This window comes from Hyperolius riggenbachi, chromosome 1, assembly GCF_040937935.1.
Source record: "Hyperolius riggenbachi isolate aHypRig1 chromosome 1, aHypRig1.pri, whole genome shotgun sequence".
Lineage (NCBI taxonomy): Eukaryota > Metazoa > Chordata > Amphibia > Anura > Hyperoliidae > Hyperolius > Hyperolius riggenbachi.
In genome coordinates, this window is record NC_090646.1 from 324,656,304 (window position 1) to 324,681,328 (window position 25,025).

Below are 25,025 nucleotides of genomic sequence, written 5' to 3' on the forward strand. Positions count from 1 at the left end.
TCCATCCATCTTCCCATCAACTCTGACCAGCTTCCGTGTCCCTGCTGAAGAGATGCACCCCCCGAGCATGATGCTGCCACCACCATATTTGACAGTGGGGATAGTGCGCTCAGAGTGATGTGCAGTGTTAGTTTTCCGCCACACATAGCGTTTTGCATTTTGGCCAAAAAGTTCCATTTTGGTCTCATCTGACCAGAGCACCTTCTTCCACATGGTTGCTGTGTCCCCCACATGGCTTGTGGCAAACTGCAAACGGGACTTCTTATGCTTTCTGTTAACAATGCCTTTATTCTTGCCCCTCTTCCATAAAGGCCAACTTTGTACAGTGCATGACTAATAGTTGTCCTATGGACAGAGTCCCCCACCTGAGCTGTAGATCTCTGCAGCTCGTCCAGAGTCACCATGGGCCTCTTGACTGCATTTCTGATCAGCGCTCTCCTTGTTCGGCCTGTGAGTTTAGGTGGATGGCCTTGTCTTGGTAGGTTTACAGTTGTGCCATACTCCTTCCATTTCTGAATGATTGCTTGAACAGTGCTCCGTGGGATGTTCAAGGCTTTGGAAATCTTTTTGTAGCCTAAGCCTGCTTTAAATTTCTCAATAACTTGATCCCTGACCTGTCTTGTGTGTTCTTTGGACTTCACTGTGTTGTTGCTCCCAATATTCTCTTAGACAACCTCTGAGGCCCTCACAGAGCAGCTGTATTTGTACTGACATTAGATTAAACACAGGTGCACTCTATTTAGTCATTAGCACTCATCAGGCAATGTCTATAGGCAACTGACTGCACTCACATCAAAGGGGGCCGAATAATTATGCACACACCACTTTGCAGTTATTTATTTGTAAAAAATGTTTGGAATCATGTATGATGTTCGTTCCACTTCTCATGTGTACACCACTTTGTGTTGGTCTTTCATGTGGAATTCCAATAAAATTGATTCATGTTTGTGGCAGTAAAAGTGACAAAATGTGGAAAACTTCAAGGGGGCCGAATACTTTTGCAACCCACTGTAAAGATTACGTGATAGCTGAGTTACAGATTGCCCAGCAAGCTCATGGTGAACCAGAATTCCTCGAAGTGTGTAAGAAGCTGAAAGAGATCAAAAAGCCTCCTTACTAAAATGCTATGAAAAACAAAATTTGCCTTCTTAAAACAGAAGGTATTTCGATTTTTCTGGTTGGAGTGAGGTCTGAGGTATCCCACAGTGCATTGCTGCTGAATATGCAAATCATCTCGTTGTCCCTGATAGCTAAACACACCTCCAGTACCGCTGTAATGCAATGTGTTAGCTTTTTATTTATTTATATAGCGCTGACATATTACGCAGCACTGTACAGAGTATATTGTTTTGTCACTAACTGTCCTTCAGAAGGGCTCACATAGTCGCATGTCTATGTATGTATCATGTAGTGCATGTATTATAGTCTAGGGGGATGCCAATTAACTTGTATGTTTTTGGGATGTGGGAGGAAGCCAGAGTGCCCAGTGGAAACCCACGCAGACACAGGGAGAACATACAAACTACTTGCAGTTGTTGACCTGGCTGGGATTTGAACTGGGGACCCAGTGCTGCAAGGCAAGAGCGTTAACCACTATGCCACCGTGCTGCCCAGCTTGTTAATAGCTTGTTTATATTACAGAGCCAAACTAATCCAATATGCATACAGACTGTTTTGGATTGGTTGATACTCACCAGTCAGTGCATGGCATGGATTAGTATGGCTCTATGGGGTAGAACTTGAAATACCCAGAGTTACAGATGGCCCAGCAAGCTCATGCATCATCGCATTCCAGCAGTTCTGGAGGTGTGTTTAGCTATTGGGGACAGCAAAGAGATGATTTGTGTATTTAGTACTGATGCACTGTGGGACACCTTGGAGCTCACTACAACCTGAATAATCGTAAATAAAGTTGGTTCACACTGCAAGAGCTTTTTATAAGCACTTGTGATTTAAAAAGCTCTTGCTAACGTAATGCTATGAGTTCTCACTGGAGTAATGTGATTATATAAATATCAACCATAGCATTGCATTACCATGAGCTTTTCAAATCGGTAGCACCAAAAAAAACTCTTGTAGTGTGAACTAGGCCTAAATGATGCAGATTTATTTGACTGTGTTGGGATTTGGAATAGCCCTTACTGTGTGAGTAAACAGAGCCAGGGGGAAAACAACTAAAGTTATTTTACCTAAATTACAAACATTTAACCACTTGCCGACTGCCTTAAGCCGGTGGGCGTGGCTATGCGGCGATCGCGTCACGCCATCAGCCGCCGGCGACAGGCTCCGCCCACCTGGCGCAGTAACCCGCCGGCTGTTCCGAAGCGGCGGCGGGTTACTAGCTGCCCGATCGCCGCATGGAAACAGTATAATACGCTTTGTAATGTATACAATGCGTATTATACAGGCTGTCTCCTGCCCTGGTGGTCCCAGTGATCGCGGAACCACCAGGGCAGGCTGCAGCCACCCAGGTAAGCACCCAAGCACACTGATCTGCCACCCCCTTCCCTCTGATCGCCCACAGCACCCCTCAGACCCCCTCTGCCTACCCCTCAGACCCCTGTTTACACCCAATCACTCCCCTAATCAACCCATCAATCACTCCCTGTCACTATCTGTCAACACTATTTTTTTCATTAGGTCCTAAACTTCCCCCTGGGGGCTCCTGATCACCCCCCCCCCACACACACACACACTCTCAGATCCTCCCCAGACCCCCCCCCCAGTCTACTGTATACATCTATCCTCCCCTGTAATCACCTGTCAATCACCCGTCAATCACCCCCTGTCACTGCCACCCATCAGATCAGACCCCTATCTGCCCCTAGGGCACCCAATCACCCGCCCACACCCTCAGAACACCCTTAGACCCCCCCCAGACCTCCCCCCTCCCTGTGTATTGTATACATCTATCTTCCCCTGTAATCACCTGTCAATCACCCCCTGTCACTGCCACCCATCAGATCAGACCCTAACCTGCCTCTTACGGGCATCTGATCACCCACCCACACAATAAGATCGCCCGCAGACCCACCCTCAGATCACCTCCAAAGTGCATTGTTTACATCTGTTCTGCCATCTAATCACCCACTGATCACCCCCTGTCACTGCTACCCATCAGATCAGACCCCTATCTGCCCCTAGGGCACCCAATCACCCGCCCACACCCTCAGAACGCCCTCAGACCCCAGCCCTGATCACCTCGCCTGTGCATTGCTTGCATCTATTCTCCCCTCTAATCACACCTTGAGACACCCATCAATCACCTCCTGTCACCCCCTAGCACACCTACCCATCAGATCAGGCCCTAATTTGCCCCGTGTGGGCTCCTGATCACTCGGCCAAACCCTCAGACCCCCTTCCGATCACCTCCCCAGTGCATTGATTGCATCTATTTTCCCCTCTAATCACCCCCTGACACCCCCCTAGCACTCCTATCCATCAGATCAGGCCCAATACAACCTGTCATCTAAGAGGCCACCCTGCTTATGACCGGTTCCACAAAATTCGCCCCCTCATAGACCACCTGTCATTTTGAGGCATTTGGTTTCCAGACTACACCTCATGGTTTTGGGCCCCTAAAATGCCAGGGCAGTATAGGAACCCCACAAGTGACCCCATTTTAGAAAAAGACACCCCAAGGTATTCCGTTAGGTGTATGACGAGTTCATAGAAGATTTTATTTTTTGTCAAAAGTTAGCGGAAATTGATTTTTATTGGTTTTTTTCACAAAGTGTCATTTTCCACTAACTTGTGACAAAAAATAAAATCCTCTATGAACTCACCATACACCTAACGGAATACCTTGGGGTGTCTTCTTTCTAAAATGGGGTCACTTGTGGGGTTCCTATACTGCCCTGGCATTTTAGGGGCCCTAAACCGCGAGGCGTAGTCTTGAAACAAAAATGACCTGTGAAATCCTAAAGGTACTCATTGGACGTTGGGCCCCTTAGCGCAGTTAGGGTGCAAAAAAGTGCCACACGTGGTATCGCCGTACTCAGGAGAAGTAGTATAATGTGTTTTGGGGTGTATTTTTACACCTACCCATGCTGGGTGGGAGAAATATCTCTGTAAATGGACAATTGTATGTAAAAAAAAAATAAATAAAAAAATCCCCATGGCGACGGGGGAAGCCCTCCAGGAAATCCCGTTCTTTGAACGGGATTTCCTGATCGGAGATCACCGAAGGCGATCGAAGCGGGCGGGGGGATGCTGCTGAGCAGCAGCTATCATGTAGCGAGCCCTGGGCTCGGTACATGATATAAAAAAAAAAAAAAAAAACTGCTGCGCTGCCTCCTGGCGGAATTTTTTATACCGCCAGGAGGGTTAAGGGGCGAAAAGACTGTGGTCCTCAAGTGGTTAATGCCTACCCACCTGAGCTAAATGAACTATTTCACACAATCAAATCCAAGAATAACTAGAAATGAGGCTTTAAGATACAGGAAAATATTTGGAGTTGGTCTCTGCCCAAGATTTGTTTTTACGGTCATCAGATTACTGACATATTGGAATGGGTTTTTTTTTGTTTTTGTTTTTTTTTTTATCATATTTTTATAGTTGTCCTGTAAATATGCCTTCTTTTTTTATCACCTTTAGGTAAGATCACATAGCAATCTCAGGCTCCCCCATTCCTCCTCATTCAAAAATCTGACTGAAAACCAGTTGAGCAGAAGCACCCACTGCTGAGAGCAAGCACATTTGGGCATGTTTATTAGGCTCACAACTCTGCATGGCATCCATGCAGACCTAGCTTTGCGCAGTATATCGTAGCCAATGAGTTTTATCCGAGGGGTGATTATTGCTAATTGAAAACTTAAAAAAAAATAAAAATCATAGACCAGCTGTGGAGTTACAGTAATGTTCTCCCACTTCTGTGCAATTACAGCATTTCAATAGTAAGGGCACATTCTCACATGCAAAAGCAAAACGCTAGCCATCAGTGCTATCGGTTTTACCAACAGGGAATGTCATGTGGTAAAGGTTGTGTGTGTGTGTGTGTGTGTGTGTGTGTGTGTGTGTGTGTGTGTGTGTGTGTGTGTGTGTGTGTGTGTGTGTGTGTGTGTGTGTGTGTGTGTGTGTGTGTGTGTGTGTGTGTGTGTGTGTGTGTAGCACTATGCATGTGACCTTGGTCGGCGCACACTGCCACAGGGTCATATGAATGACGTTTTGTGTATTGCGGTGCGATGGAGGCAGAGAATCATACTGAAAACGTAAAGGCCAAGTGTGAAACCCGCCTAAAGGAAACCTGCAGTGAGAGGTATATGGAGGCTGTCATATTAATATCCTCTTTTGACTGTGATCTCCTCTGGGGACAGTGAGTGACATGACATGACTATGTACTCTGTAAAGTGCTGCAGAAGATGTCAGTGCTATATAAATACACAATAATAATAATATGGTAGGACATTAGACTATGACTATGGTAGGATTAGCTTGTGAGCTCCTCTGAGGACAGTCCGTGACATGATAATGTACTCTGTAATGTGCTGCAGAAGATGTCAGTGCTATATCGATGCATAATAATAATATGGTAGGACATTAGACTGTGAGCTCCTCTGAGGACAGTCAGTGACATGACTATGTACTCTGTAAAGTGCTGCAGAAGATGTCAGCGCTCTATAAATACATAATAATAGTATGGTAGGGCATTAGACCATGACTATAGTAGGATTACATTTTGAGATCCTCTGAGGACAGTCAGTGACATGACTATGTACTCTGTAAAGTGCTGCAGAAGATGTCGGTGCTATATAAATACATACTAATAATATGGTAGGACATTAGACTATGATGATTATGGTAGGATTAGACTGTGAGCTCCTCTGAGGACAGTGACATGACTATGTACTCTGTAGCACATTGGGCTATGACTATCGTAGAGCAGCACGGTGGCCTAGTGGTTAGGACTCTCGCCTTGCAGCGCTGGGTCCCTGATTTGAATCCCAGCCAGGTCAACATCTGCATGGAATTTGTATGCCACCCCCCATGTGGGTTTCTTCTGGGCACCCAGGTTTCCTCCCACATCCCAAAAACATACACATACGTTTATTAGCTTCCCCCTAAATTGGCCCTAGACAGCAATACATACACTACACTGTTAAATACATAGACCTAGTAGGACTATGGTAGGGTTTAGATTGTGAGCTCCTCTGAGGGAGTTAGTGACAAGACTATGTACTCTGTACAGCCCTGCAGAAGATGTCAGTGCTAAATAAAAAAAAAAAATAGGATTAGATTGTGAGCTCCTCTGAGGACAGTCCGTGACATGACTATGTACTCTGTAAAGTGCAGCAGAAGATCATGTCAGTGTTAAATAAATGCATCATCATAATAATAATAATAATATGGTAGGACATTAGAGGGATGCACGTAGGGTGAGGCAAAGAAGGTGGGCACAGGGGGTACGCATGGAAGGTGGGCACAGGGGGACGCATGAAAAATGGGCACGGGGAGAAGCATGGAAGGTGGGCACAAGGGGGGAGCATGGAAGATGGGCACAGGAGGGGGAAACATGGAAGGTTGGCACGTGGACGCAAGGAAGGGTAGGCACAGAGGGGGCTCAAGAAAGGTGGGCACAGGGGAAAGCATGGCACAGGGGATGCAAGGAAGGTGGGCACAGAGGGATGCATGGAAGGTGGGCACAGGGGGGACGCATGGAAGGTGGGCACATGGGGGGGAGCATGGAAGGTGGGCACAGGGGACGTAAGGAAGGTGAGTACAGCGCAGGATGCAGGGAAGGTGGGCACAGTAGGACGCAAGGAGAGCAGTCACACAGAGAGAGATGCAAAGGGAGACAGGGTGGGCACAGAGATGGACACAGGATAGTAAAAAATAGAGATCAAATGGCAAAAATAAGAAGCCAGAGTATGCCCCCCTCCCTCTCTGGCTGAGTGTCCCTCAGTCTGGCTGTGTCTCTGCTTCCACCTCCATGTACGGCTTGCAGGCTATCTAGCTGTTATATCTGTCTCCGATCTCCCCTCCCTGTACAGCTGCCGGCTGGGTCTAGCTGTTTCTCTGATCTTCCTCTCTCCTCATGGTACAGCTTCCAGTGATCGGCTCACTCCACTGCTCCTCACTCCTCTAGTCCAAATTTCTTGCCACAGTAGCTGCGGAACGCTGACACGCAGCTGAAGGAACATCAAGGGGGGAGGAAGCAGGAGAAGTAGGTGGTGCCCTGGCTCTTCTACTGCTGAATATTGTCAAACACTTGTGCAGGGCAGCACTGTGCGGGGCCCACCGGAGATGGGGAGGCGGGCCCCCTGGGAAAATTACTGGAACCCCGGTGGGTCAGTACGAGCCTGTATGGAAGACACCTCCGAGGATATCTTGGGGCCAAATAGTAAAATTACATCTGCTTTTTTTTTTTTCCTTTTCAATAAAGTAGCTATTTTTACTTTTTAAATTAACCCCTGACCTCCCACACTCCCCAATAGTTAGCAAATTTATTTTCTTTTTTTGAACTGGTTGAACTTGATGGACGTGTCTTTTTTCAACCCAAGTAACTATGTAACTATGTAAATAATAATAATAAAAATACATAAATAGTTATCTTAGGGACTGAACTTTTTTAATATGTATGTCAAGAGGGTATATGACTATTACTTTATAAAGTATGGGCTTGTAATCAGGGATAGATGCAAAACTGAAAAAAATGCACCTTTATTTCCAAATGAAATATTGGCACCATACATTGTATTAGGGAAAAATGTTAAACATTGCAATAACCGGGAAAATGGGCAAATAAAATGTGTGGGCTTTAATTACGGTAGCATTTATTATTTTAAAATTATAATGACCGAAACCTCACTTTTAGAACAAAATAATTCTTAGCAAAAAGTACCCCCAAAGAAAGCCTAATTGGTGGTGAAGAAAACCAAGATATAGGTTGTTTTGTTGTGATAAGTAGTAATAAAGTTAAAGGCGAATGAATGGAAGGAGCGCTGACAGGTGAAACTCGCTGTTTTTTTGTTTTTTTTAAGAGGAAAAACCCTTCTAGGTGAAATGATTAAACAATGCAATTTGCCTGGCTGTCCTACGAATACTTTTAGGCACAGACCCTGAACAACCATGCAGATCAGGTTCTCTCACTGGGAAAACACAAGCATTTTCTGCGCTGTGCGTTTTTATTTTTTGCTCTGTTTTTGGTCCTGTTTTGCATGCATTTGCATTTTTATTATTTTCCCTTATCAATAGAGTAAAATAGTGTATCATATTTGTATGTAAAAAAAAACGCATGTAAAGCTGCATTCCTCTGCGTCTCCATTGAGATACATTAATCACTTGAGGACCTAGGGCTTTCTACCCCTTAAGGACCGGCCACTTTTTTTCCATTCAGACCACTGCAGCTTTCACGGTTTATTGCTCGCTCATACAACCTACCACCTAAATGAATTTTGGCTCCTTTTCTTGTCACTAATAAAGCTTTCTTTTGGTGCTATTTGATCGCTCCTGCGATTTTTACTTTTTATTATATTTATCAAAAAAGACATGAATTTTGGCAAAAAAATGATTTTTTTAACTTTCTGTGCTGACATTTTTCAAATAAAGTAAAATTTCTGTATACATGCAGCGCGAAAAATGTGGACAAACATGTTTTGGATAAAAAAAAACCCATTCAGTGTATATTTATTGGTTTGGGTAAAAGTTATAGCGTTTACAAACTATGGTGCAAAAAGTGAATTTTCCCATTTTCAAGCATCTCTGACTTTTCTGACCCCCTGTCATGTTTCATGAGGGGCTAGAATTCCAGGATAGTATAAATACCCCCCAAATGACCCCATTTTGGAAAGAAGACATCCCAAAGTATTCACTGAGAGGCATAGTGAGTTCATAGAAGATATTATTTTTTGTCACAAGTAAGCGGAAAATGACACTTTGTGAGAAAGAAAAAAAAAAAAAAAGTTTCCATTTCTTCTAACTTGCGACAAAAAAAAATGAAATCTGCCACGGACTCACCATGCCCCTCTCTAAATACCTTGAAGGGTCTACTTTCCAAAATGGGGTCATTTGTGGGGTGTGTTTACTGTCCTGACATTTTGGTGGGTGCTAAATTGTAAGCACCCCTGTAAAGCCTAAAGGTGCTCATTGGACTTTGGACCCCTTAGCGCAGTTAGGCTGCAAAAAAGTGCCACACATGTGGTATTGCCGTACTCAGGAGAAGTAGTATAATGTGTTTTGGGGTGTATTTTTACACATACCCATGCTGGGTGGGAGAAATATCTCTGTAAATGACAATTTGTTAATTTTTATAACACACAATTGTCCATTTACAGAGATCTTTCTCCCACTCAGCATGGGTATGTGTAAAAATACACCACAAAACACATTATACTACTTCTCCTGAGTACGGCGATACCACATGTGTGGCACTTTTTTGCACCCTAACTGCGCTAAAGGGCCCAAAATCCAATGAGTACCTTTAGGATTTCACAGGTCATTTTGAGAAATTTCGTTTCAAGACTACTCCTCACGGTTTAGGGCCCCTAAAATGCCAGGGCAGTATAGGAACCCCACAAATGACCCCATTTTAGAAAGAAGACACCCCAAGGTATTCCGTTAGGAGTATGGTGAGTTCATAGAAGATTTTATTTTTTGTCAAAAGTTAGCGGAAAAAGACACTTTGTGAAAAAACACAATTAAAATCAATTTCCGCTAACTTGTGACAAAAAAATAAAATCTTCTATGAACTCGCCATACTACTAACGGAATACCTTGGGGTGTCTTCTTTCTAAAATGGGGTCATTTGTGGGGTTCCTATACTGCCCTGGCATTTTAGGGGCCCTAAACCGTGAGGAGTAGTCTTGAAACGAAATTTCTCAAAATGACCTGTGAAATCCTAAAGGTACTCATTGGACTTTGGGCCCTTTAGCGCAGTTAGGGTGCAAAAAAGTGCCACACATGTGGTATCGCCATACTCGGGAGAAGTAGTACAATGTGTTTTGGGGTGTATTTTTACACATACCCATGCTGGGTGGGAGAAATACCTCTGTAAATGGACAATTGTGTGTAAAAAAATCAAAAGATTGTCATTTACAGAGGTATTTCTCCCACCCAGCATGGGTATGTGTAAAAATACACCCCAAAACACATTATACTACTTCTCCCGAGTACGGCGATACCACATGTGTGGCACTTTTTTGCACCCTAACTGCACTAAGGGGCCCAAAGTCCAATGAGTAACTTTAGGATTTCACAGGTCATTTTTGTTTCAAGACTACTCCTCGCGGTTTAGGGCCCCTAAAATGCCAGGGCAGTATAGGAACCCCACTAATGACCCCATTTTAGAAAGAAGACACCCCAAGGTATTCCGTTAGGAGTATGGTGAGTTCATAGAAGTTTTTATTTTTTTGTCACAAGTTAGCGGACATTGATTTTAATAGTTTTTTTTCACAAAGTGTCATTTTCCGCTAACTTGTGACAAAAAATAAAATCTTCTATGAACTCACCATACTCCGTACGGAATACCTTTGGGTGTCTTCTTTCTAGAATGGGGTCATTTGTGGGGTTCCTATACTGCCCTGGCATTTTAGGGGCCCTAAACCGTGACGAGTAGTCTTGAAACCAAATGTCGCAAAATGACCTGTGAAATCCTAAAGGTACTCATTGGACTTTGGGCCCCTTAGCGTACTTAGGGTGTAAAAAAGTGCCACACATGTGGTACCGCCGTACTCAGGAGAAGTAGTATAATGCGTTTTGGGGTGTATTTTTACACATACCCATGCTAAGTGGGAGAAATATCTCTGTAAATGACAATTGTTTGATTTTTTTACACACAATTGTCCATTTACATAGAAATTTCTCCCACCCAGCATGGGTATGTGTAAAAATACACCCCAAAACACATTATACTACTTTTCCTGAGTACGGCGGTACCACATGTGTGACACTTTTTTGCAGCCTAGGTGCGCTAAGGGGCCCAACGTCCTATTCACAGATCATTTTGAAGCATTTGTTTTGTAGACTACTCCTCGCGGTTTAGGGGCCCTAAAATGCCAGGGCAGTATAGGAACCCCACAAGTGACCCCATTTTAGAAAGAAGACACCCCAAGGTATTCTGTTAGGTGTATGGCGAGTTCATAGAAGATTTTATTTTTTGTCACAAGTTAGTGAAAAATGACACTTTGTGAAAAAAAAACAATAAAAATTAATTTCCGCTAACTTTTGACAAAAAATAAAATCTTCTATGAACTCGTCATACACCTAACAAAATACCTTGGGGTGTCTTTTTTTCTAAAATGGGGTCACTTGTGGGGTTCCTATACCGCCCTGGCATTTTACAGGCCCAAAACCGTGAGTAGTCTGGAAACCAAATGTCTCAAAATGACTGTTCAGGGGTATAAGCATCTGCAAATTTTGATGACAGGTGGTCTATGAGGGGGCGAATTTTGTGGAACCGGTCATAAGCAGGGTGGCCTTTTAGATGACAGGTTGTATTGGGCCTGATCTGATGGATAGGAGTGCTAGGGGGGTGACAGGAGGTGATTGATGGGTGTCTCAGGGGGTGGTTAGAGGGGAAAATAGATGCAATCAATGCACTGGGGAGGTGATCGGAAGAGGGTCTGAGGGGGATCTGAGGGTTTGGCCGAGTGATCAGGAGCCCACACGGGGCAAATTGGGGCCTGATCTGATGGGTAGGTGTGCTAGGGGGTGACAGGAGGTGATTGATGGGTGTCTCAAGGTGTGATTAGAGGGGGGAAAAGATGCAAGCAATGCACTGGCGAGGTGATCAGGGCTGGGGTCTGAGGGCATTCTGAGGGTGTGGGCGGGTGATTGAGTGCCCTAGGGGCAGATAGGGGTCTAATCTGATAGGTAGCAGTGACAGGGGGTGATTGATGGGTAATTAGTGGGTGTTTAGGGTAGAGAATAGATGGAAACACTGCGCTTGGGTGGTGATCTGATGTCGGATCTGCGGGCGATCTATTGGTGTGGGTGATCAGTTTGCCCGCAAGGGGCAGGTTAGGGGCTGATTGATGGGTGGCAGTGACAGCGGGTGATTGATGGGTGGCAGTGACAGGGGGTGATTGATGGGTGGCAGTGACAGGGGGTGATTGATGGGTGATAGGTGATTGGCAGGTGATTGACAGGTGATCAGTGGGTTATTACAGGGAAGGACAGATGTAAATATTGCACTGGCGAATTGATAAGGGGGGGTCTGAGGGCAATCTGAGCGTGTAGGCGGGTGATTGGGAGCCCGCAAGGGGCAGATTAGGGTCTGATCTGATGGGTAACAGTGACAGGTGGTGATAGGGGGTGATTGATGGGTAATTAGTGGGTGTTTAGAGGAGAGAATAGATGTAAACGCTGCGCTTGGGTGGTGATCTGATGTCGGATCTGCGGGCGATCTATTTGTGTGGGTGGGTGATCAGATTGCCCGCAAGGGGCAGGTTAGGGGCTGATTGTTGGGTGGCAGTGACAGGGGGTGATTGATGGGTGATAGGTGATTGGCAGGTTATTGACAGGTGATCAGTGGGTTATTACAGGGAAGGACAGATGTAATTAATGCACTGGCGAATTGATAAGGGGGGGGGGGTCTGAGGGCAATCTGAGCGTGTGGGCGGGTGATTGGGTGCCCGCAAGGGGCAGATTATGGTCTGATCTGATAGGTAACAGTGACAGGTGGTGATAGGGGGTGATTGATGGGTGATTGATGGGTAATTAGTGGGTGTTTAGAGAAGATAACAGATGTAAACGATACATTTGGGAGGTAATCTGACGGCGGGTTTGCGGGCGATCTAATGGTGTGGGTGGGTGATCAGATTGCCCGCAAGGGGCAGGTTAGGGGCTGATTGATGGGTGGCAGTGACAGGGGGTGATTGATGGGTGATAGGTGATTGACAGGTGATCAGTGGGTTATTACAGGGAAGAACAGATGTAATTAATGCACTGGTGAATTGATAAGGGGGGGTCAGAGGGCAATCTGAGCGTGTGGGCGGGTGATTGGGTGCCCGCAAGGGGCAGATTAGGGTCTGATCTGATAGGTAAAAGTGACAGGTGGTGATAGGGGGTGATTGATGGGTGATTGATGGGTAATTAGTGGGTGTTTAGAGGAGAGAATAGATGTAAACAATGGATTTGGGAGGTGATCTGATGTCGGATCTGCGGGCGATCTATTGGTGTGGGGGGGTGATCAGATTGCCCGCAAGGGGCAGGTTAGGGGCTGATTGATGGGTGGCAGTGACAGGGGGTGATTGATGGGTGATTGACAGGTGATTGACAGGTGATCAGGGGGATAGATGCATACAGTAAACAGGGGGGGGGTGGTCTGGGGGGGGGTCTGGGGAGAATCTGAGGGGTGGGGGGTGATCAGGAGGGGGCAGGGAGCAGGGGGGGGGATAAAAAAAAATAGCGTTGACAGATAGTGACAGGGAGTGATTGATGGGTGATTAGGGGGGTGATTGGGTGCAAACAGGGGTCTGGGGCGTGGGCAGGGGGGGGGGGTCTGATGGGTGCTGTGGGCGATCTGGGGCAGGGGGGGTACAAAATCAGTGTGCTTGGTGCAGACTAGGGTGGCTGCAGCCTGCCCTGGTAGTCCCTCGGACACTGGGACCACCAGGGCAGGAGGCAGCCTGTATAATACACTTTGTAAACATTACAAAGTGTATTATACACTTTGTATGCGGCGATCGTCGGGTTAACATCCCGCCGGCGCTTCCGTATGGCCGGCGGGATGTTGCGGCGGGTGAGCGGCGCCAGGCGGAGGCGGAGGATCGCGTCACGGATGACGCGATCGCTCCGCCCATGCCCCTACAAGGACCGCCGCCATTTGTCAATACGGCGGTCCTTGCGGGGTGCACTTCCCGGCCGCCAATTGTACATACGGCTATCGGGAAGTGGTTAAATGGGTTTTACATGCGACTTTAAAAATTATGCAGCAGGTTGTGCATTTTCAAAAACACACTGTAAAATGCACATATATGTGTTTTTACATGCAGCTCATAGGCTTTCATTAAGGGCAAAACACTACAGTTTTCTGCAATGCTAGCATTTCTGTATAGTGTGTTCCGAGCCAAAAAAGATTAGCAGCATGCTTGTTTCAGGTGTGTGATTCAGACACGTCTGATGCATCAGGCTGTGGTATATTAGGCAGAATTGCTAGTGTTGCGGACAAAGCTAGCATTTTTACCCATAATGAAAGTCTATAGGCCACATTAAAAAATGCATGTATGTGCGTTTTACACTGAGCATTTTTCAAAATGCACAACTTGCTACAATTTCAACAAAGCATGTAAAAAAATGATACTGTACTTTACTCCAATGATCAAGGTAATATATTGAAAAAATGCAATAGCACCAAAACCGCATAAAAAAAAACGCCATTGCATGCAAAAAGATGCCAAAGAATTAAAACGGACAGTGCAGAAAACACATGATTTTCCTCGCTGCCTAGTGTGCTCCTAGCCTGAAAGATCAGCAGAACACCAGGCAACTGGTATTGTTTAAAAGGAAATAAATCTAGTAGCCTCCATAAGCCTCTCGCTTCAGGTTCCCTTTAACTGCACCTCAGTATTAAAAAGGTTGATATTGCGTGTGTAGTGAAGGAGTAGACCTGTGCGGCATCCAGAAAAAATATACAGGTCAGGAATTTTATGCTCTGTTGCTGCAACACTGGCCCATTCTGGGTATTTTGGCACAGGTCTAAACCGAGCCTTTGAAGGATGCGCCAACATGTCTTTCATGAATCGAACCATGTTAGGATCAAATGTGAACCAAGTCTGAGGTTAGGTACACACGAGATAAAAGTCTTTGTAAAATGAAAAATCACAGACCAATTTTACCACCTTACATGTAGTATGAGAGCATATCTACACAGTCTAGTCTACTAAGCGGAGTACACCCATCAGATCATCTTTGCAAACTGAGGAATGTATCTGTTGCATAGGTTTGTCACGGAGGTTTGAAAGACTGATCTTTCTAAAGATGCTGTCTGTACACATGCAAAAGATAAGTTCCTGTAAAAGATCAGTTCTTGCAAAATGCTATTTATAGTCTATACCTGCAGACCTCATACACACCTTTTTTAACCACTTCCGGGTTTCGGGTGGTTTGGCTGATCTGTGCTGCGGGGGCTCTTCAGCCCGCAGCACAGATCAGATAGCAGGCAGGGCGATCAGACTCCCCCCCCCCCCCTTTTTTCCCCACTAGGGGGATGTCCTGCTGGGGGGATCTGATCCCCGCCGCCATGCTGTGCCTAGCTCGGGGCACTTCTCAAAGCCCCCCTCCGCAGCGCTATTCCTCCCTCTGCCTCCTTCCCTCCCTCCCCTGTTCATTATGGGCTGCGCAGGATGGAAATCCGTCCTGCGCCACCTCAGATAGACTTCAGCCTATCAGATGCCAGCGATCCCCGGCTAATCAGAGACCGGGGATCGCCGATCTCCTCTACGGCGTTGGTACGCAGCAGCACCGTATGTATGTAAACAGCGGGGAAGATCTTCCCCGCGTGTTTACATTTACCCTGCGAGCCGCGATCGGAGGCTCGCAGGGTGATCACGGAGACACCCTCCGTGAACTGACATACGAGCGGCCGTTTCCATGGAAACCGCTTCAGGATTCAGGGGCGTACTTATGCGTACGCATAATCCTGAAGTGGTTAAAGGTAAGGTCCAAGCAAAATAAAAAAATGAGTTTCACTTACCTGGGGGCTTCTACCAGCCCCATGCAGCCATCCTGTGCCCTCGTAGTCACTCCATGCAGCCATCCTGTGCCCTTGTAGTCACTCTAACGCGTAAAAATGTATGTGTTAATGTTCCTGCACTAGCGGGAATGTGTAAAAATGTACGCAATGCAGCCCGCCGACCTCCGAGGTCGGCAAGCTGCCAGCGGGGGACTGGAGCAGCAGTGAGTGACTACGAGGGCACAGGATGGCTGCATGGGGCTGGTAGAATCCCCAGGTAAGTGAAACTCTTTTTTTTATTTTGCTTGGACCTTCCCTTTAACCATTTAACGGCATCCTATCGTATTAAAACGTCATGCTTACCGTTATTAACGGCAACATGACGTTTTAACACGTCACACATTCCCGCCGCTGCTACCGCCGTGTGCGCGCCGCTACCACCGCTGTTCCCATCGGGATCCCGTGCTGGGTGATTGGGGAAGAAGACCGAACGGTCCTCTACCCAATCACAGTGCCTGGAGTGAATGGACGTGACCGCGAACAGCGGCTACGTCCATTCACAAAAACAGGAAATGTACAATTAAATAAAGTGTAGTAAAAAAAAAAAAAAAAAAAAAGTGAACACTTCCTATAACGTGTTCAAAAAGTATATTACACCTACAAAATACATGAATTTTCAAGTATATACACATCATTAATAAAATTACACTTCCAACCCTCCGCCCTCCCCCCCCCCCCCCCAAAAAAAAAAGACTTGTTAAAAAAAAAATCAGCTTAAAAAAAATAAATAAGTTGCCTTAGGGCTCAGCTTTTTATTCTATATTTTAGGGGGGGGGGGGGGGGAATTAATTTTAATTTATTACATAGGGGCTTGTGATTATGGCCAGAAAAAAAAAACATAACAGAAAAATAACACTTATATTTCATAATTATATCCTGTCGCCATACATTGTGATAGGGACATAATTTAAATGGTTTAATAATCGGAACAACTGGGCAAATAAAACGTGTTTGTTTTATCCACAGGAGAATGTTTAATTTTAAAACTATAATGGCTAAAAACTGAGAAATAATATTTTTTTTTTCTGTTTTTCTCATTAACCACTTCCCGACCGCCCACTACACAGGGGCGGCGGGGAAGTGGAGCCCTGCAGGACGGCCTCACCCACAGAGGCGGCGGTCCATTTAAGGGCATGGGCGGAGCGATCGCGTCATCCGTGACGCGATCCTCCGCCGGCGCCTGTCACCGCTCGCTCGCCGCAACATCCCGCCGGCTATACGGAAGCGCCGGCGGGATGTTAACCCCGCGATCGCCGCATACAAAGTGTATAATACACTTTGTAATGTTTACAAAGTGTATTATACAGGCTGCCTCCTGCCCTGGTGGTCCCAGTGTCCGAGGGACCACCAGGGCAGGCTGCAGCCACCCTAGTCTGCACCAAGCACACTGATTTTCTCCCCCCCCCCGCCCCAGATCGCCCACAGCACCCATCAGACCCCCCCCTGCCCACCCCCCAGACCCCTGTTTGCACCCAATCACCCCCCTAATCACCCATCAATCACTCCCTGTCACTATCTGTCAACGCTATTTTTTTTTTATCCCCCCCCTGCTCCCTGCCCCCTCCTGATCACCCCCCACCCCTCAGATTCTCCCAGACCCCCCCCCCCAGACCACCCCCCCCCCTGTTTACTGTATGCATCTATCCCCCTGATCACCTGTCAATCACCTGTCAATCACCTGTCAATCACCCGTCAATCACCCATCAATCACCCGTCAATCACCCCTGTCACTGCCACCCATCAATCAGCCCCTAACCTGCCCCTTGCGGGCAATCTGATCACCCCCCCACACCAATAGATCGCCCACAGATCCGACATCAGATCACCTCCCAAATCCATTGTTTACATCTATTCTCTCCTCTAAACACCCACTAATTACCCATCAATCACCCATCAATCACCCCCTATCACCACTTGTCACTTTTACCTATCAGATCAGACCCTAATCTGCCCCTTGCGGGCACCCAATCACCCGCCCACACGCTCAGATTGCCCTCTGACCCCCCCTTATCAATTCACCAGTGCATTAATTACATCTGTTCTTCCCTGTAATAACCCACTGATCACCTGTCAATCACTGTCAATCACCTGCCAATCACCTATCACCCATCAATCACCCCCTGTCACTGCCACCCATCAATCAGCCCCTAACCTGCCCCTTGCGGGCAATCTGATCACCCCCCCACACCAATAGATCGCCCACAGATCCGACATCAGATCACCTCCAAATCCATTGTTTACATCTATTCTCTCCTCTAAACACCCACTAATTACCCATCAATCACCCATCAATCACCCCCTATCACCACTTGTCACTTTTACCTATCAGATCAGACCCTAATCTGCCCCTTGCGGGCACCCAATCACCCGCCCACACGCTCAGATTGCCCTCTGACCCCCCCTTATCAATTCACCAGTGCATTAATTACATCTGTTCTTCCCTGTAATAACCCACTGATCACCTGTCAATCACCTGCCAATCACCTATCACCCATCAATCACCCCCTGTCACTGCCACCCATCAATCAGCCCCTAACCTGCCCCTTGCGGGCAATCTGATCACCCACCCACACCATTAGATCGCCCGCAAACCCGCCGTCAGATTACCTCCCAAAATGTATCGTTTACATCTGTTATCTTCTCTAAACAACCCACTAATTACCCATCAATCACCCCCTATCACCACCTGTCACTGTTACCTATCAGATCAGACCCCTAATCTGCCCCTTGCGGGCACCCAATCACCTGCCCACCACGCTCAGATTGCCCTCAGACCCCCCCCCCGCCCCCCCCTTATCAATTCGCCAGTGCATTAATTACATCTGTCCTTCCTGTAATAACCCACTGATCACCTGTCAATCACCTGCCAATCACCTATCACCCCTCAATCACCCCCTGTCCACTGCCACCCAACAATCAGCCCCTAACCTGCCCCTTGCGGGCAATCTGATCACCCACCCACACCAATAGATCGCCCGCAGATCCGACATCAGATCACCACCCAAGCGCAGTGTTTCCATCTATTCTCTCCTCTAAACACCCACTAATTACCCATCAATCACCCATCAATCACTCCCTATCACCACCTGTCACTGTTACCTATCAGATCAGACCCTAATCTGCCCTTGCGGGCACCCAATCGACCGCCTACACGCTCAGATTGCCCCTCAGACCCCCCCTTATCAATTCGCCAGTGCAATATTTACATCTGTTCTCCCCTGTAATAACCCACTGATTACCTGTCAATCACCTATCAATCACCCATCAATCACCCCCTGTCACTGCCACCCATCAATCACCCGCTGTCACTGCCACCCATCAATCACCCGCTGTCACTGCCACCCATCAATCAGCCCCTAACCTGCCCCTTGCGGGCAAACTGATCACCCACCCACACCAATAGATCGCCCGCAGATCCGACATCAGATCACCACCCAAGCGCAGTGTTTCCATCTATTCTCTACCCTAAACACCCACTAATTACCCATCAATCACCCCCTGTCACTGCTACCTATCAGATTAGACCCCTATCTGCCCCTAGGGCACTCAATCACCCGCCCACACCCTCAGAATGCCCTCAGACCCCAGCCCTGATCACCTCGCCAGTGCATTGCTTGCATCCATTCCCCCCTCTAATCACACCTTGAGACACCCATCAATCACCTCCTGTCACCCCCTAGCACACCTACCCATCAGATCAGGCCCCAATTTGCCCCGTGTGGGCTCCTGATCACTCGGCCAAACCCTCAGACCCCCTTCCGATCACCTCCCCAGTGCATGGATTGCATCTATTTTCCCCTCTAACCACCCCCTGAGACACCCATCAATCACCTCCTGTCACCCCCCTAGCACTCCTATCCATCAGATCAGGCCCAATACAACCTGTCATCTAAAAGCCCACCCTGCTTATGACCGGTTCCACAAAATTCGCCCCCTCATAGACCACCTGTCATCAAAATTTGCAGATGCTTATACCCCTGAACAGTCATTTTGAGACATTTGGTTTCCAGACTACTCACGGTTTTGGGCCTGTAAAATGCCAGGGCGGTATAGGAACCCCACAAGTGACCCCATTTTAGAAAAAAAAGACACCCCAAGGTATTATGTTAGGTGTATGACGAGTTCATAGAAGATTTAATTTTTTGTCAAAAGTTAGCGGAAATTAATTTTTATTAGTTTTTTTTCACAAAGTGTCATTTTTCACTAACTTGTGACAAAAAATAAAATCTTCTATGAACTTGCCATACACCTAACGGAATACCTTGGGGTGTCTTCTTTCTAAAATGGGGTCACTTGTGGGGTTCCTATACTGCCCTGGCATTTTAGGGGCCCTAAACCGCGAGGAGTAGTCTAGAAAACAAATGCTTCAAAATGACCTGTGAATAGGACGTTGGGCCCCTTAGCGCACCTAGGCTGCAAAAAAGTGTCACACATGTGGTACCGCCGTACTCAGGAAAAGTAGTATAATGTGTTTTGGGGTGTATTTTTACACATACCCATGCTGGGTGGGAGAAATTTCTATGTAAATGGACAATTGTGTGTAAAAAAATCAAACAATTGTCATTTACAGAGATATTTCTCCCACTTAGCATGGGTATGTGTAAAAATACACCCCAAAACGCATTATACTACTTCTCCTGAGTACAGCGGTACCACATGTGTGGCACTTTTTTACACCCTAAGTACGCTAAGGGGCCCAAAGTCCAATGAGTACCTTTAGGATTTCACAGGTCATTTTGCGACATTTGGTTTCAAGACTACTCCTCACGGTTTAGGGCCCCTAAAATGCCAGGGCAGTATAGGAACCCCACAAATGACCCCATTCTAGAAAGAAGACACCCAAAGGTATTCCGTACGGAGTATGGTGAGTTCATAGAAGATTTTATTTTTTGTCACAAGTTAGCGGAAAATGACACTTTGTGAAAAAAAACTATTAAAATCAATTTCCGCTAACTTGTGACAAAAATATAAAAACTTCTATGAACTCACCATACTCCTAACGGAATACCTTGGGGTGTCTTCTTTCTAAAATGGGGTCATTAGTGGGGTTCCTATACTGCCCTGGCATTTTAGGGGCCCTAAACCGTGAGGAGTAGTCTTGAAACAAAAATGACCTGTGAAATCCTAAAGGTACTCATTGGACTTTGGGCCCCTTAGCGTACTTAGGGTGTAAAAAAGTGCCACACATGTGGTACCGCCGTACTCAGGAGAAGTAGTATAATGCGTTTTGGGGTGTATTTTTACACATACCCATGCTAAGTGGGAGAAATATCTCTGTAAATGACAATTGTTTGATTTTTTTACACACAATTGTCCATTTACATAGAAATTTCTCCCACCCAGCATGGGTATGTGTAAAAATACACCCCAAAACACATTGTACTACTTCTCCCGAGTATGGCGATACCACATGTGTGGCACTTTTTTGCACCCTAAGTGCGCTAAAGGGCCCAAAGTCCAATGAGTACCTTTAGGATTTCACAGGTCATTTTGAGAAATTTCGTTTCAAGACTACTCCTCACGGTTTAGGGCCCCTAAAATGCCAGGGCAGTATAGGAACCCCACAAATGACCCCATTTTAGAAAGAAGACACCCCAAGGTATTCCGTTAGGAGTATGGTGAGTTCATAGAAGATTTTATTTTTTGTCAAAAGTTAGCGGAAATTGATTTTAATTGTGTTTTTTCACAAAGTGTCATTTTCCGCTAACTTGTGACAAAAAATAAAATCTTCTATGAACTCGCCATACTACTAACGGAATACCTTGGGGTGTCTTCTTTCTAAAATGGGGTCATTTGTGGGGTTCCTATACTGCCCTGGCATTTTAGGGGCCCTAAACCGTGAGGAGTAGTCTTGAAACGAAATTTCTCAAAATGACCTGTGAAATCCTAAAGGTACTCATTGGACTTTGGGCCCTTTAGCGCAGTTAGGGTGCAAAAAAGTGCCACACATGTGGTATCGCCGTACTCAGGAGAAGTAGTATAATGTGTTTTGTGGTGTATTTTTACACATACCCATGCTGAGTGGGAGAAATATCTCTGTAAATGGACAATTGTGTGTAAAAAAAATTAACAAATTGTCATTTACAGAGATATTTCTCCCACCCAGCATGGGTATGTGTAAAAATACACCTCAAAACACATTATACTACTTCTCCTGAGTACGGCAATACCACATGTGTGGCACTTTTTTGCAGCCTAACTGCGCTAAGGGGTCCAAAGTCCAATGAGCACCTTTAGGCTTTACAGGGGTGCTTACAATTTAGCACCCCCCAAAATGTCAGGACAGTAAACACACCCCACAAATGATCCCATTTTGGAAAGTAGACCCTTCAAGGTATTCAGAGAGGGGCATGGTGAGTCCGTGGCAGATTTCATTTTTTTTTGTCGCAAGTTAGAAGAAATGGAAACTTTTTTTTTTTTTTTTTTTCCTCACAAAGTGTCATTTTCCGCTTACTTGTGACAAAAAATAATATCTTCTATGAACTCACTATGCCTCTCAGTGAATACTTTGGGATGTCTTCTTTCCAAAATGGGGTCATTTGGGGGGTATTTATACTATCCTGGAATTCTAGCCCCTCATGAAACATGACAGGGGGTCAGAAAAGTCAGAGATGCTTGAAAATGGGAAAATTCACTTTTGGCACCATAGTTTGTAAACGCTATAACTTTTACCCAAACCAATAAATATACACTGAATGGGTTTTTTTTTATCAAAAACATGTTTGTCCACATTTTTCGCGCTGCATGTATACAGAAATTTTACTTTATTTGAAAAATGTCAGCACAGAAAGTTAAAAAAATCATTTTTTTGCCAAAATTCATGTCTTTTTTGATGAATATAATAAAAAGTAAAAATCGCAGGAGCAATCAAATAGCATCAAAAGAAAGCTTTATTAGTGACAAGAAAAGGAGCCAAAATTCATTTAGGTGGTAGGTTGTATGAGCGAGCAATAAACCGTGAAAGCTGCAGTGGTCTGAATGGAAAAAAAGTGGCCGGTCCTTAAGGGGTAGAAAGCCCTAGGTCCTCAAGTGGTTAAAATGCATTTAGAATAAAAAAAATTCTTAGCAAAATGCACTATCCACAGAAAGCCTAATTGGTGGCGGAAAAAAACGAGGTATAGATCATTTTATTGTGATAAGTAGTAATAAAGTTATTAGGGAATAAAAGGGAGGAGCACTGACAACTGAAAATTGCTCTGGTCCGTTAGGATAAAAACCCTTGGGGGTGAACTGGTTAACAGACAGTCATCTGCAGATCAGATCCACCAGGATGGATCTGAAAGACTGAGAGATAAATATCTTTGGTCTGGATCTTTTGTGAACTTTTTTTTTAAAGCTATGTACCCACGTTGCGATTTTCCAGACGACTGATGATTTTCTGAGGGCCGTATAGTTACTTGGGTTGAAAAAAGGCATACGTCCATCGAGTTCAAGCAGAGAACACCAGCCTGTTCCCTCATATATCCCTGTTGATCCAGAGAAAGGCGAAAAACCCTTACAAAGCATGGTCCAATTAGCCCCAAAAGGGAAAAAATTCCTTCCCGACTCCAGATGGCAATCAGATAAAATCCCTGGATCAACATCATTGGGCATTCCTAGTAATTGTTATCTCCTCCATGGGTTTTAACTATCATCTGTATGCAGATGACACCCAAATCTATCTCCACACCCCTGACATATCCACCACTACCATGGACAAGGTCTCCTCCTGCCTATCTGCCATCTCCTCCTGGATGTCCGCTAGGTTCCTAAAACTAAATCTAGACAAAACGGAATTTATGATCTTCCCACCCCGGTCATCCCTGGACCTCCCAGATGTGCAGGTCACTGTTAACCACACTACTATTCACCCTACCTCTCAAGCCCGCTGTCTGGGTGTCACCCACTCTCCTTCACTCCCCACATCCAAAACCTCACAAAGTCCTGCAACTTCCACCTTCGTAACATCTGTAAGATTCGCCCTTTCCTGACCCCTGCCACCACCAAACTCCTCATCCATGCCCTCATAATTTCCCGCCTCGACTACTGCAATGCCCTTCTGTCTGGACTCCCTAAGACCCGAATAGCCCCACTGCAGTCCATCATGAATGCGGCTGCCAGAATTATCCACTCCTCCCATCGCTCTACCAGGGCGGCTCCCCTCCGTGAATCCCTCCACTGGCTTCCTATCCAGTCCAGAATCAGATTCAAGATATTGTGTCTGACCTACAAATCCATCCACAAAACCTGTCCAACCTACATTTCTGATCTTACTCAGAGATACACACCAAGCCGCTCACTCCGCTCCTCCAATGAACTTCGCCTGACCGTCCCCCGCATCACCCAGTCCCATGCACGCCTCCAAGACTTCTCAAGAGCCGCTCCGACACTATGGAACTCCCTACCTCCACCCATTAGGGCAGCCCCCTCCTTCAACACCTTCAAGAAGGCCCTCAAAACTCACCTTTTCACTCTTGCCTACCACCCCTCACAATTGCTCTAAACCCACAGCCGAACTCTGGTCCCCTACCTCTCGTGTCCCTACCTCTCCCTCTAGATTGTAAGCCTTTGGGCAGGGTCCTCACTCCTTTTGTGTCCTACCTGATCATGCACCTCTATTACTGTGCACCCATGCTATGCATTTGAGTGAACCTAACTTGCCTAATCTCCATGCTCCCATCCAGTGACTAAGCATTACCTTGTACTCATACTGTGCTGTGTGATCTGGTTTTCTTGTATTCCTGTATTGTCATATTGCTGTTTGTCACCCCTAAATATTGTCTGTAACCTAAATTAATGTCCAGCGCTGCGTAATATGTTGGCGCTTTATAAATACAACAAATAAATAATAAATAATTGTAGCCATGGATGTCCTTCAATGCAAGGAAAGCATCTAAGCCCCCTTTAAATGCAGGTATAGAATTTTCCATAACTACTTCCTGTGGCAATGCATTCCACATCTTAATCACTCTTACTGTAAAGAACCCTTTCCTAAATAAATGGCTAAAATGTTTTCCTCCATGCGCAGATCATGTCCTCTAGTCCTTTGAGAATGCCTAGGGACAAAAAGCTCATCCGCCAAATTTTTATATTGCCCTCTGACTTATTTATACATGTTAATTAGATACCCTCTAAGGCGTCTTTTCTCTAGACTAAATAAACCCAGTTTACCTAACCTTTCTTGGTAATTGAGACCTTCCATCCCACGTATCAATTTTGTTGCTTGTCTGCATCTGCTCTAAAACTGCAATATCTTTCCTGTAATGTGGTGCCCAGAACTGAATTCCATATTCCAGATGTGATCTTACTAGAGCGTTAAAACGGGCAATATTATGCTAGCATCTCGAGTTTTTATTTCCCTTTTTATGCATCCCAA

General features: G+C 45.8%; 1 pseudogene; it reads left to right on the top strand.

Annotated features, from left to right (window-relative positions):
* The first annotated feature begins 4,748 nt into the window (after positions 1–4,748).
* On the top strand, positions 4,749–4,862 carry LOC137532766 (U4 spliceosomal RNA; annotated as a pseudogene).
* The last annotated feature ends 20,163 nt before the right edge of the window (positions 4,863–25,025 follow it).